This window comes from Episyrphus balteatus, chromosome 2 (assembly GCF_945859705.1).
Source record: "Episyrphus balteatus chromosome 2, idEpiBalt1.1, whole genome shotgun sequence".
NCBI lineage: Eukaryota > Metazoa > Arthropoda > Insecta > Diptera > Syrphidae > Episyrphus > Episyrphus balteatus.
In genome coordinates, this window is record NC_079135.1 from 51,895,308 (window position 1) to 51,910,750 (window position 15,443).

A 15,443-nucleotide genomic window follows, 5' to 3' on the forward strand; every position below is an offset into this window, starting at 1 on the left:
TGTACTCCAGAAAATGTTATCTATTTATTTTTTATTTACAAAATGTAAATGATGAGTAGTGATACCACTTTTTTCGGTGATAGTACTTTTATGATAAGGGAGGCACTTTTATAATACTTAGACGTGTTCATTGTTTTGAAATCACTTTTTTTCACTTGGATTATAGCTTGGTTGCCAAAATAGGAGCTCAAAGAAGGAACTTTCACTTTTCTGTGATTCAAAACTATATGGGTGCTTTCATAAATGAATGGTTACGCAAGTCTGACGATTGCAAAGCTTTCATTAAAGCTAAATGACAAATATCAGGTGTTCATAAATGTAAAACGCAATTATTTGCAGCTCAAATGTGCAAATATAAAATTTTACATGCATTCTAAATTTATACTTAAAAAGCGAAAATATCATAGGTATATACATATATGTATGATAATTGTAGTTTTTTGTTTTTATCTGCTAAAAGTCTTCAAAAAACCTTGTGGAATAATAGTGTCACTACTAAAAAATACACGATTTTTCAGGAGAATTAAAATAAGAAAATACATACATATAAAATAATTCTGCTCTCTAGCTGCTTAATTCAAAATCGAGACTTTTTGAGTTGTGAAACTATCTTTCTCAACGTGCGATATTTAATATATACTATGTTTCCATACCTACCCTTGATCCAAGTTTTGCTAAATAGATTTAGAATAAATCACGAGATTTATTCTAAATCTCGGATTTAGGATAGGTGAAAATCTTGGATTTAGGGTAGGTGAACCCAAATCTAATATTTAGCTAAGTAGATTTAGAATAAAGGTATAACTACAACCGCCACTTTTTGCAAATAGTGAAAATTTTCAAACTCATTTTGTGATATTTTTTTCCACCACAAAATTAAAAATAATGATGCAGAAAGCTTATTTTTTGGTTTAAAAAACGAATATATTTTTCTTTTATAAATTTCCCACTTTTTCACTTTTTAGGTCATTGTAGTTAAGGCTTAAAGCCTTAAGTGCAAAGTGTACAAACGTGGATCAGCCTTGGTTCAGGAATTTAACCCACCGATCACGGCGGATTAGCTGCGGGTCAACTTCGGTTCAAGCATGAATGTGGCTTTTCCTACTATATGAACCTTGAACCAGTGCTACACTTCAGCCTTGTTAGCGATTTCAGAAAATTAAAGTTGCTGATCCACGGATTAAATATTTGTACAACTGGCCCTAAGCCTGGTATGCAGTTCGCGCTAAATTTTAGCCGAGATAAAATTCCCATACAAGTTATCGATAAAATTTGTATGGGATCCATTTTAGCTCAGCTTAAATTTTTCGATAATTAGTATGGAAGCTAAAATTTATCTCGATCAGCGCACTTTAACTACAATAACCTAAAAAGTGAAAAAGTGGGAAATTTACAAAAGTAAAAATTTTTTTATTTCTTTTTAGCGGTTTTTGTTTTAAGCCTGGTACGCTGCTCGCGCTAAATTTTAGCTCCCATACAAATTATCGAAAAATTTTAGCCAAGATAAAATGAGTCCCATACAAATTATCGATAACTTGTATGGGAGTTTTATCTTGGCTAAAATTTAGCGCGAGCAGCGTACCAGGCTTTAGAAAAAAAAACTCCAAAAATTGTTTTTTAGACCAAAAAATAAGCTTTCTGCATCATTATTTTTAATTTTGTGGTCTTTAGAACTGTCACAAAATGAGTTTAAAAATTTTCACTTTTTGACTTTTTGCAAAAAATGGCCGTTGTAGTTATACCTTAAAGCCTGGTACGCAGCTCGCGCTAAATTTTAGCTCCCATACAAATTATCGAAAATTTTTAGCCGAGATAAAATGGATCCCATACAAGTTATCGATAACTTGTATGGGAATTTTATCTCAGCTAAAATTTAGCGCGAGCAGCGTACCAGGCTTAAAGGAGGAAGATGTATTTTATTGTTGAATGGAGAAAAATTTTTAAAATACACAATGGTTTTTATATAATGTCTAAAAGATTAAAAACATTTTTGAAAGAAGATTTCGAGCATTAAAAAAACAATGTTTAAGTGTATTCAATCAAGTGAGGTGGAATGTATGTGTGATTAGTTAATTTGCAAATGGATACAAATTTATCATTACATTTTTAAAGCTTTTAACATATTTATGAGTTTTAAGTCACGATTATTCTATTTCTGGTATTTAAAAGGGAAAGAAGTAATATTGTTTGAATATTGAAGTCATGCAAAATGAAATGTTTCTGCACCTTCACAATTGTTTCAATTATAAGTTAGTAAAGTTTTTTTATATAATGAATTTATATTTTTAATAATTTGTGAAGTGTTTTTAGGTTCAAATTTTTGCTTAGCAATTCCTGTTCAATATGAGGATGAGGATGGTAACTTAATTCATTTGAAAATGAATATGATAATATAATCTTATTTTTTAGTAACGCCAGCTGAAGATTTTGCAAGACAGCTTGGTAAATATGTCGCAGTGGCTCTGTATGGTGGTTGATCAGTCAAATGAAAATTGAAATAAAATAAAATAAAACGCAGACATTTATTTAAAATACCAAAATTTATTCTTTTAGGGCCAGTTGTACAAACGTGGTTCAGCCTCGGATCAAAAATTTAACCCACCGATTTCGGTGGATTAGCTGCGGGTCAACCTCGGAACAAGCATGGATGTGGCTATTTTTACATATGTGGACCATGCACCAGTGCTAAACCGGAACCTTACCACCGATTTCAGAAGATAAAAGTTACTGAACCACGGATTAAATATTTGTACAACTGGCTCTTATACAATTTTTTGTGTTTAACTCATTGAACATATTCATGAAACTGATAAGCTTTAGTAAAGGTGAAGCTAAAAAACAGTATATCGCACCCTCAGTGCAAAAGAGCGAGAACTCAAAAAAGTTCATTTCGAGAAAACGCTTCTGCAAAATACATACTGACTCTAAACTTTCCCCTATAACTTTCCATGGGACAGCAATTTCCATAATGTCAAAACTCTATTACGAGAACCATTATGTTTATTTTGTAGTTTTAGTAAATTTATTTTTTTAAATTGTTTAAATTAGGAAAGAGTTTGACTTTTAATATAGTAGGAATTGGATAAAAACAGTCATAATCTTTCGAATTTTTCGTTTACGTTAACAACAAGCCCTTCAAAAGAAAGGTAATTTAAAAAGGAACATTTCCTCATCATTATCTCAAAAATGTCATTTTTTGACTTATCGCTCTTTTGCACTGAGCGTGCGATATATGCACTCATCTACAGTGTGAGGTAGTAGATTTAGTAGATAGTAAAAAAAACAAAAACAAAACAAATAAATTTCGTTCAAGATTTCATTATGCTGTCTTTATATGGAAAATTTCGTTTTGCTTCAGCAGCGTAATAATATCCCTGATCAATTGGAGATGGTACTTTACTCATGAGTAGATCTAGTACTACAATCAACGCATACGCGCAAATTCTCAAACATTTAAACCTTACTATAAATCTACTTTAAAACTGAGGTCGGATCTAAAAAAAATTTTAAAACAAGAGTCTACATTTTGATATTTTTTGATATTTTTTTTTAAATTGGCTCTCAAAGGTTGTTTAGTTAAGCTTGCTTAAATATTTAATTCGTCTTTGAGCAACGTTGCTTAAATTTGTATTTATAATCGAATTCAAACAGATGATTAACTAAACGATAGTTGTGTCAAAAAATGAGGGGATATTAACTAATCTAATACAAAATACTACTTCATTTTAGAAACATCACGTGGTTTTGACATTTTGTAAGTATGCATTTCATGCGCGTAGGAAGGGGGGGTCCCGGGTGGGCCAGGCCCACCCTAGAAAATCCATGGCCCACCCTAGAGAAATCAACAGTACTACGGAACTTTTAGTCCGATATTAGCTCCCACTGACATTTTTACTTGCGATATAGGTACTATAGGGCAAGTTTAGGATTCGTAAAAAAAATCGAACTCGAGATAACAATTTTACATGACATTACGATGATGGAGAATGCCAAAAAAGTGGGTCCGGCAATTCTGTCTGTCTGTCTGTGTGTCTGTCTCTATCTGGAGCTGCAGCCTAAACGAGTGAAGTGATTTTCTTCAAACTTGGTGGTTAGCAGTTTTTGGTGATTCCCTAGAGGGGAAATTGAAATTTTTTTTTTATGACCAAAACTAACGGTACCTGCCATATAACGCATTTTTGGTTTTTTTAAAAATATTTCAAAATTTTTTTTTGAAAAATCAATTTTTTGAAAACGAATCAATGAAAAATTTTGAAATTTAGTTTTTATGTGTAAATTAATTATTTCTTCAAAATGGCATACCAACTTTTTTTTTGAAAAATGTTTAAAAAAAATTATATATAAAAAATTATTTTTTTAAAAAACGGCTAATTAATAATTGCAATTCCTGTTTGGGTTTTTAAAAAAGAACTTTTATTTAAATGAACTTAGATAATAACCTAAACTACAATTTTAGAACCGGTTTGCTTGATGAGTATCTATGAACTGACTATATCATCCACTTGATGTCGATGGATGATTCAGCTGATGGTTGATGATCGATGATCCATGCTATACGTTCTCATTGGTATCATATTACCATGAGAACTGTTGAAGATGTTTATTTGACGGATGTCATATTTCCGGTAAATTTTAATAACACTTCAAGATGATTCATCTTGAATAGAATCGAAGTGTTAACTCCCCCCTTACTTCTATAGTGATCGTCCCGATCGCTCTTCTGTAGCTTTTCTTGTTGCTGTTAAACATTTAATTGTTGCTTTCTTAAATGCTAAATTATTTTTCTTTTCTTCGTTTCTTTTATAATTTTTCAACATCTTAATAACTATTACAATACTAAATATTAATATTATATTTAAAGTTATTCCCCACAATATTGGGTGTTCTTTTATATCTTCAATATAAGGTTTAATTAGATCAATGTTTCTGAATTTTAATTTTTCATTTCTTGATTCTAAATATTTCAAAATATTAATTTCTAATGGTACATTAATTTTAAAATGTTTTACAATTTTTGTTTTTTTATTTTCATACATTTTAGAATTAATAGTTACATTATTTTTGAAATTAATGAGATATGTACCCTTATATATTTTCCTATTGATTGTGGTTTCTCCACTTACAAAAATTATACCATCTTTAATTATTTTAATGTCTGGATTCTTCTCCTTTATTTTATGACAGTTTGCTTTCTTGTTATTTAATAAATCTGTTAGACAATTAGTTTCATTACTTATTTTACAATACATATTGTTTAATTCTTGTTTACAATTTGCCATTTTATATTTTTCTTCGTACAATACAATTTGATTTGGGATTTGTAACTTGCCATCACCTATATTAATGCTTTCTACAATGAATTTAGTGTTTATTTCCTTAACAATCGGGTATTGAATGTATAACATGATTATTTCCTTATTTTGAATAATTTGAAAATCTGATGCATCTAAAACATCTGTAATTGAAACTGGCATTGTTTCTGTTTTTATTATTTTCTCTAAATCTTCTATATTTAAAATCACTGTATTTAAAATGCCATTTTTTCTTAAATTGATGGTATTGATAATGTCTCTTAAATCTTCAATTATAAATTTTAAAATTAGTTCGTCTTCTTTGTCAATGTTATTGTCCTCACTGGTCAGTTTTTCTATTGTTTTAAATAATATTGAATTTGCTTGGTACTGTTTGTTGTTAGATTCAATTAGTTCCTGTAGTTTTGTTTCTATCTTTATTTTGTCATCATGGTCTGGACTTCCTGATATCCATTTCCATAGAGTACCGATCTCATTTATTCCTCGTCTAAATCTATCTCTTATAATAAGTTGATTAATTAATTTGTCTGCAGTTTCAAGATTCGTCTTAATTAAACTGGTTACCCTAGCACCTTTACCTCTTATATCATTTAGTATATTTTTGTAATGTGTTAAATTTATTATGTGATAAACATCACCTCTTTCGTAGAATAATGCAGCAGGTCCGTCCTCTATAAGAATGTATTCCTCTGTACTATAGTTTGTTATTTGCACTTGCGCAAATGTCGTGGCTAGTAATGCCAAAAATACTAGTATGATACTGTTAGTCATCTGAAATAGAATTGGTGTTGAATTTGAATATATTATTTTTTTCAAATTATCTTTGTGTATGATCCTATCCTTACTGTCTAGTATAACTCTTCCTCTATCTTCTTTTACTATTCTTTTTTTATACAAAGGTTTTACTTTCCCTTGCCTTCGTGTCGATTTTTCGTGTACTTTTTGTCCTGGTCTAAATTCTATTTCTGTCCTGTTTTTGTTAAAGTACGCAAGATCCTTATCTTGTTTTTCTTTTAATACATTTGTCAAACTAATATGTTTTTCAAAGTTATGAAACACGTCTATTGGTCGGAAGTTAGTCACTGAATGAATTGATTCATTATATTTTTTAACGACAAATGGCATTATTTCATTTGTTTCCGCATGGATATCTGTTTTCGTAATTCGTATAATTTCAGTCAATGTGCTGTGCACTCTTTCTATCATACCATTCGTTCTACTATGGTTTGGAGCTGTTCTCTCATGTTTGACGCCTAGTCTTTCTAATTCTAGTTGTGCTGATGGTGTGCAAAATGTCTTTTCATTATCAGTTACAAGTGTTTCAACTCTGCCAAATATTGGTATTGTTTCAATGAGTTTATCCTTAGCATCTATTTTACTTTCAATATGTCTTACTATGAGAAATTTTGAAAAAGAATCTATCATGGTTAAAAATTGATCATTGTCTATATAGTATATATCAGCATGTATTCGTTCCCCCCCTTTCTTTGGAATTGGAGCCTCTCCAATCCTATATCTAACTGGATGTCTATCATATTTGTTTTCTTTGCAAACAGAGCAATTTCTTGTTAAATCTAATAATTGTTTAAAGCATTCAGGCCAGTAATATTTTGTTGTAATCTGTTTGAAATTCTCTCTTGAATCACGATGCGCTCTATTATGTTCGTTTTTTAGAATAGTTATTTGTGTGTCTTTGTCAACAATGTCTTCTACTATATTTGTTACATATGCAAACTGAGTAGTGGGGTATTCACTTAATAACTTTGGTTTTAGTTTAAATAATAATTCCTCGCTGGAATGTATTGCATTAATGCCTTTCCTAATAATTTCTTTAAAATCACTAAATATATTTTCATCTTTATATATTACTGTGTGTCGCCAGTATCCTTTATGTACTTGTTCACTACTAATACTATTGTTATTTCCTTCTTTAATGATTAACTGATTCCTAAATATATTAATTATACCTCCTAATCTTTTTATTTCTTCAACTGGACTACTTTGAGTACTATGTACTGTTGCAACGTCCGAGTCCATCATATTTAATTCTTGTCTGCTTAAAGCATCTGCTACTACATTCTCTCTACCTGGTTTGTATTTTATAATAGGAGAATATTCTTCTACAAATTCCCTCCATCGTTTCATTTTTGCGTTGGGGTTTTTATCTGACATAGCGAATGTTAATGGTTGGTGGTCCGTATATATATGGATGCCGCTTGTTCCATAGAGGTAGTTCCTCAAATTTTTCAAACTCCAAACAATTGCTAATAATTCTTTTTCATTTGTTGCATAGCCTTCTTCGGTTACACTTAATCCCCTACTTATGAAAGTTATTGGTTTGTTATTTTGACTAAGCACTGCACCTATGGCTGAGTTACTTGCATCAGTTGTTAATTCAAAACCTTCTTCAAAGTTTGGCTGGTTCAATATTATATTTTCTTCTAACTTGTCTTTTAAAATTTGGAATGCTCTTTTCCCCTCATTATCTAATTCTATCGGTATAAATTTACTTTTTGTGTTTGCGTCTTGGTCTCTTAAATACTTTGTTAATGGCTTGCTGATCATAGCGTAATTTCTTATGAATTTACGATAGTAACCGCTTAGTCCCAAAAAAGATCTTAACTGTCTTAATGTCTTAGGTTCTGGGTATTCCTTAATAGTTTTTACTTTCTTTGGATCCGTTTTAATACTGTTGTAGGAAACAACATATCCTAAAAATTCTACTTCCTGCATAAAATACTTGCTTTTTTCACTACTTATCTTCATGTTGGCTTCGCTTAATGCTTTAATTATGATTTCTATGTGTTCCAAGTGTTTTTCTTCCGATTCAGAAAATATGATCACATCGTCGATATATACGTGGCAAAATTTCCCTATGTAAGGTCTTAGAATATCATCCATAGCTCTTTGAAATAAAGAGGGTGCATTCTTCAACCCGAATGGCATACGAAGGAACTCGTATTTTCCATTGTTTACGCTAAAAGCTGTTTTTTCTCTGTCTTCCTTTTTCATCATTATTTGGTGGAAACCACTTTGTAAGTCTAGTGTCGTGAAGAATTTAGACTTTCCTAAATTGAACAAAATTACTGAAGTATCTGACATTGGATACTTGTCTGTCTTAGTGAATGAATTTAGCTTTTTGTAGTCTATGACTAATCTGTGTTTTTTGGATCCGTCTTCATTAGTACCTTTCTTATCAACTACCCACACTGGTGAATTATATGCAGATCTGCTTGGCGTTATTATATTATTTTCCAACATATTATTTATTTCATTGTTTACAAAATTGCTTACTGCTTGCGGATATGGATATGATTTTGACCATATTGGATCGTCTGTTGTAGTATCTATAGTCGCTACTATGTTCGTATTATATGGAAGATAATTCGGTTTTTCTGTAAAAATACCTTGAAAACGTTTTAAAATTGATTTCAATTTTTCTATATAGGTTTCATCTGTACTCATGCAGATTGCCAAATTGTTCAATAGTTCGTCATTGAATAATAAAGGTACTATGCCTTTTTCGTATTCTAATGTACCATCGACTATATTTATTTTGCCTTTAATTTTCCTGAGTGTTCTTATTCCTACAATTATATCATAATCTTTTAATTCTTTAATTTCGTAAAAAATATCCTTAATTCCTAACATATTTATCTCCTGATACTTGTTTATAATGCTTGTCCCATGGACGCTTCTGACCTTTGTAGTCCTTTCTAAATCTTTATTTTTGAATAAACCTGGTTTAACGTAACTATGTGTTGCACCTGTGTCAATTAAAATTGTAAATATACGGCCTGTCTTTGGATCTGTTCTTTTTATAAAAGGCAGGTCGTTCCTTATTCTAAAAAATTATCCCCTTCATCTAAATTATTTAATCTCGGTGTTTTTACCGGAATCTGTTCACTTCGTGGCCTATCGCGCTTGAAAGGGTTGTTATTGTTTCTTATTTCGTTATTAAAACGTTGGTCCCTATATGGATTGTTATGTAAATATCTGTTTTGATTGTAATAATTGTTATTTGTTTGGGGCTTAGGAGGATGGTAGTTTCCACTTGCTAAGTCCATTCTTTGCGGTGGTGGAACAAATTGATTATTCTGTCTCGGTATGAAATTCTGTCTGTTATTATTATTATTGTTATTATTTGTGTACCTTGGTATAGGTGGAAGCTGAAGTTGAGGTATTCCTCTATTATAATCCATTCTATGTGGATTTGGATTTATATCCCTTAATCTTTGATTCTGGTTTACCTCAATTTCTTGAGCTCTGGCCAACGCATTTGGCAGATCACCAGGATTAAGAGAGAATACGATGTTACTCATGGGTTGATTTAATCCCATTATGAACACTCTCAAAGCGTTCTCTCGGGCTACATTAATGAGCACATTAGTTTCGGCCGTTCTAGGCCCATAACTCATTATTGTTTTATTAGTTATTAATGTCAGTAACTGACTAACTTGATCATAGAACTGTTGCAAAGTTTGTTTCCCCTGCCTAGCACTCGATAGTTCGGTTTGTAACATGTGTACTGGTCTTTTATCTTCGTAAGTTAGGTCTAATCGTCCTATTATTGCATTGACATTCAATGGCGTACCATGAGATGTCAGCACGTCATTAGCTTTCCCTATTATTTTGTTTCTTAATATGTTAACTGCTGTAAAGTAACTTGAACTACCTTTACAACATTCATAAGCTTTCATGCAGTGGATTACTGATGTCCGCCAGCTAATATAGTTTTCCCCATCAAACTTTTGCAAACTTTTAACTAACTCTAAACTTTCTGTGGTTGTTATAAGTGGGTCTATTGTAACGTCCTCGTATGGTTCAATGTTATCAATGGGAGCTAATCTACCTAATAATTTCGTCAAGTCATCTATTTTCTTATCTAGTTTGTCCGTACTTTCGGCTACTGTCTGAGAAATCAACGTATGTATCTGATCCACTGTTAATGCCATATTGAGTTTTTTTGTTTTATAGATATTTATATAAAATTTAATTTTATAAATAAAGATTCTTAATAATAAGTATAGTAATTTTTTTTTAATTTCCTTAATTAATTAAATATTTTTTTTTTTTTTTAAATAAAAATTTTCTTACTATATAATTATTGTTGATTTGTTGATGTAGAGTTGAATCTCTGCTTAACACTGATCAATGATGACTTCGTAAAAATATTTGTTTATTCTTCACTTCCTGTCTTTCTTTATTATGAGTACTGAATATATTTTAAAAATTTTTTTTTATTTTCTTTATTTCATTTATTTTGTTTTTGTCTTTCTTCTCTTTCACTCTGTTTGTCTTTATAATTGTTCAGTTTCACTTCACTGAATATATGTTTATAAAAAATATTTTATTTTTTTTGTTTTAATTATTTTTCTGATTTTCTACTTTATAAGTATACTTCTCATGATCTGTTGTAATTAAACTTTTTGCCTCTCAATGTTTTATGTTGAGTAGGACTACTGAGTTTTTAGATTTAGTACGCAAGTTAAAATTGTTGAAAATTTTTCTGCTGGATTTAAAATTAAAAAAAAACGTCACTGCTTGATTTTAAAATTAAAAATCGTCACTGCATTACAAAACTTATTTTGTTAATTAAAACTTATTTATTCACTTTAAAATTTCACACGCGGCTAGAGGATACTTTGTACTGTTCTCCCCTTTGGATGCACTATAGCTTAAAATTTTGAATAGTAAAATTTTTCGATGCTGGGTTTTAATAACCGTCACTGCACTCTTAGCAAAATTAAACTTCAATTAAAAACTATTCGCGTGTCCCTGCTCGGGCGCCAATTAATAATTGCAATTCCTGTTTGGGTTTTTAAAAAAGAACTTTTATTTAAATGAACTTAGATAATAACCTAAACTACAATTTTAGAACCGGTTTGCTTGATGAGTATCTATGAACTGACTATATCATCCACTTGATGTCGATGGATGATTCAGCTGATGGTTGATGATCGATGATCCATGCTATACGTTCTCATTGGTATCATATTACCATGAGAACTGTTGAAGATGTTTATTTGACGGATGTCATATTTCCGGTAAATTTTAATAACACTTCAAGATGATTCATCTTGAATAGAATCGAAGTGTTAACTCGGCTCCTACAATTTTCGAAAATTTTTTTCTAAAAATACCTTTTTATACAAGAAATAAAATGGCATATTTTTTATTTTTTTTTTAAGATAATTTAAAACGGAGTTTAATTAATTATAAAAACAGATTTAATTTTTTTATACTACTTACAAAATTTCTTCAAAATATCAAATTTTAAATTTCTTGAATGAAAAGCTTTAACATTATAGTTACTTTAAGCATAAGAGCAAGTACGTGCGACCCCAGTCGTGCAATTTATTTTTTATAATATCGCTTGCTGAGAATTTGTAAATACCCCGTTTATATGAGCAGACTTAAAGGTCGGATTCAGCTTATTTAATTTAAAGTTAATACATTTTTGAGACATTTGAGGTGAAAAGACAATTTCAATTGTCAAAAATTTATTCTGGGAGCCGGTTAAATTTTTATCTTCAGAAGATACATTTTTTGCAGAATTTTTTTTGTATTTTTTTCAATAACTAATCAAGAACCGAAAATAAAGAAAGAAAATTGAGAAAGCAGTAGGTACAACATTATGAGTGTGTATTAGGGAACATTTAAATTTTTAAATATACCTACATTACATAATTGATTTTATATAAAACTCACAGGACAACGCGTGTTGGAAGTTTGTTAATTGCTAATATTTATAATTTTTTTTAACATCATTAATTCTTTTGATTTGCAGAAAACAAATATTTATCTACGTTAATAATTTATCCAAATTCATTCAGCTGAATTAAGCCAAAGATAATTTTTTTATTCACCAGACATTCAAATGTCTAAAATTTATTTTCGGCTAAATAATTTAACCCAATGCACACACGGCCTTAAAGTCACATAATTACCCGCGAATAACAATTTTTTTTGAAAATTTTATATTTTATGTCGTTTTCTATTTGCTTTTGAGATTTTTGTGTAAAAATCTCAGATTTTTTCACGCAAATAGAATATGAAATCTAGTTTTGTAATTGTGCACGACATCTGTTCATATATAAAAAAAAAAACATTTTAAAATAAAACAACAAGAAATGTTCAGACAAATGTGTGAATCTTGATAAAAATCGAGATTCAGATTTTTGAATCTCGGATTCATTTTTTTGAGTCTCAATCTCAAGTCGCAAATAGATCAAGAAATCTGAGATTTTTCCACTTTTCCCCTCTTCACCCCCTCTTTCAGCTGTCAGATTCACAAATCTGATTCTGAATCTCGTCAATTATAGAAAACGACATTAGTTTGGACGTACACATGCGGCTTAAGTTTCAAGAGCACCTTAAGGGGGGGTGTACCGTCACATAAAGGGCTCAACGTTTATAAATTGGTTTAATGCTTTCACATTTATAAAGATAATGGAATGAAATACATTTTGTTATTTGAATTTAGTTAAAATATTCGACCTTATATCTCAATTTGAGGAAATGTAATTTAGAGAGCATTAAAAGCCATAATTTTAGGCGTTGTTTTAATACATTTTATTTTTTTAAATTCTATTTTGGATTGAGATTGAATCATTCTATTATTTTGAACAACGTATTTATCGATCGAATATATTAGCCCCGTTCCATTGGAGGTGGTAGTTTACTCATGAGTAGATCTAGTGCTACAATTAACACATGATCTTCTACTCGAGGACATATGAAAGTGTAGTTGTTGTACTAGATTTCTACTAACGAGTAAACTAGCACCTCGAATGAAACAGGGCTTTTATTATAAATAAAGTTTTGGCAAATTTCAAGTTATTAAAAATAAACAGAGATTGGCGAATTATTTGCCAATGAAGAAGTAAAGTAAAAAAAATTGCGCATTAATGCGGTTATGGCTTCAGGTGGACGATATCATCTGGCCCACCCTAGACAAAATCTCTAGCTACGCCCATGATGCATTTGTAAACAAATACTCTTAAATTTAACTGCAAACAAAAACACTGATAAGTTGCAGTTAAATTTGACGATTTTTTCAAAACAAAATGACGCACAGTGCTTTGGCCAGTGGACAAAAATAAAAAAAAATCAAGTCTATTATATGATGTAAAACCGGTGCTTCACATGTCAGTAGACCATACTCGAATATTAAAGATGAGTGGAAAAAGGGAGCTAATTGAAACCTCACATAAAAATGCAATGTTTTTTTCTAAAGTGTTACAAACATTGCATATCTGCAGGATAAAAGCTTTGCATACTTACTGGTGAAAAACATTGGATACTTATGAGATGAAAACATTGCATACTTAAAAGAACCTCTTGGAACAGGTCTTATGAAAGCCTTCTGTCACTTGAAAATGCAAGGCTTTTTTAGAACGGTTCAAACAGATCTTATAAAGGTCTTCTTTAACTTATATTTACAAGGCTTCTTCTAAACACTTCGAGATAGCCTTAAGGAGACCTAATTTATTTCCAAAATGGATGATTTGCGTAAGTAAGCTTTAAACTAAACGTATACAAACTATAGCTTGCCGAATGGAAGAAAATGGACCTTATGCAAGTAAAATTGTTACTTGGGTGGAAAAAGGAGAACGTTATACAAGTTTGACGCTCTATAAGGATCTTAAACGAAGCTTTACCGAAGCTCTGAGATTTGACAGATAGCTTCGGAAGAGCTTGTATAGCTCTTTAATAAATGTCTTATCAAAATTAAAAAAAAAAAACAACTTCAAAAACAAAAATGAATTCTTTTTTAACTGGTTTTAAATCATGAATTATATCTTTTGATCTGATGTTATATACAATATTCCATTAGTTTTTAGTATATCTATTAAGAATAATTTTAAAAGCATATAATTTTTTTACCACACCCAGGAATCGAACTTCGTATTTGCTTGGTGGTAGTCCACCACTCTACCCACTCTGCCATCCTAGTATATTCATTAATGAAATCAAAAACTTAATCAGTTCAAATATCAAAAAAATATTCGAGCTAAATTATTCAATGTCAAAACCAAAAAGTGTCCGAGCTTGATTATTTAATATCAAAACCAAAAATAAATACAAAACTTGGTAATTTCTGTAAAGCTTCTATAAACTCATTAAACAGGCTTATCCGAAAAACAAGCTTTCTTAGTTTAGGCTTTTCCGAAAATAAGCTTTTTTCGTTTATGTTTCTTTAACAGTATTTAAACAACTTATTAGAAGTTGTTAAACAAGAAACTGTGAGATGTCAATTTACAGAAGCTGTTGTGCTAGTTTTTTTTTATAACAACAATAATAGAGTTTCTGCATACCATCCTGGCTTAAGCCAAGAGTACCCATCTTCAGAAGATTGGGCTCTATTTAAATCCCTAGCCCTAGATTAAGTTATGAAAGAAACAAAGATTATTAGTAACTTTAAAATAAACGATTGCATATAATTGTCATATAAATTGTATTTTTTGTATTTTTACCACGTGATATTATTTTTAATGAAATTAATAAGCTTTTTTTTAATTCGATTGTTCTGTTTTCACTCTTTATAACGGTGGGGAGGTTGTTAAAATAACACGGTGCGACACTGAAAATACACCCGAGAAATAACATAGTGTAGGCTGTTCGTATGGTCGAATAATGCATAAAAATATTTTTGTTATATTTTTGGAACCCTCCATTTTTTTTTATTTACAAAAAACCATTTTTACAGACCTTACGATGTAATCTATCAATATTTCAGTCATTTTTCTAACAAATCTCAATATGTTATATGTTTTTGGAAAGAGGATTTCCAGACCTTTTGAATGATGTATAGAAGTCTATTGTTTAAACAAATTAAGTGCAGGTTTTTATCCCACAAATCTTGAAAAAGTGATTTTTTTCCCAATTTTTTCAACTTTACCCAATTTTTTTTGCAAAATAAAACAAACAAAAAAATAAATTAAGGTTATATTCTGAAAGAATATACATTTAGGCACAAATTGGCGTATTTTTTTTTTAATTTGACCAAAACTGCGGAATCTATGCTATTTTTTCGTAAATAGAAAATGTGGCTTTTCATGATGTGATTTGCAAGGTGCACAATAGGGTGTTCGTTATTTTAAAATAATAAGAATTTCTATGCTCCTA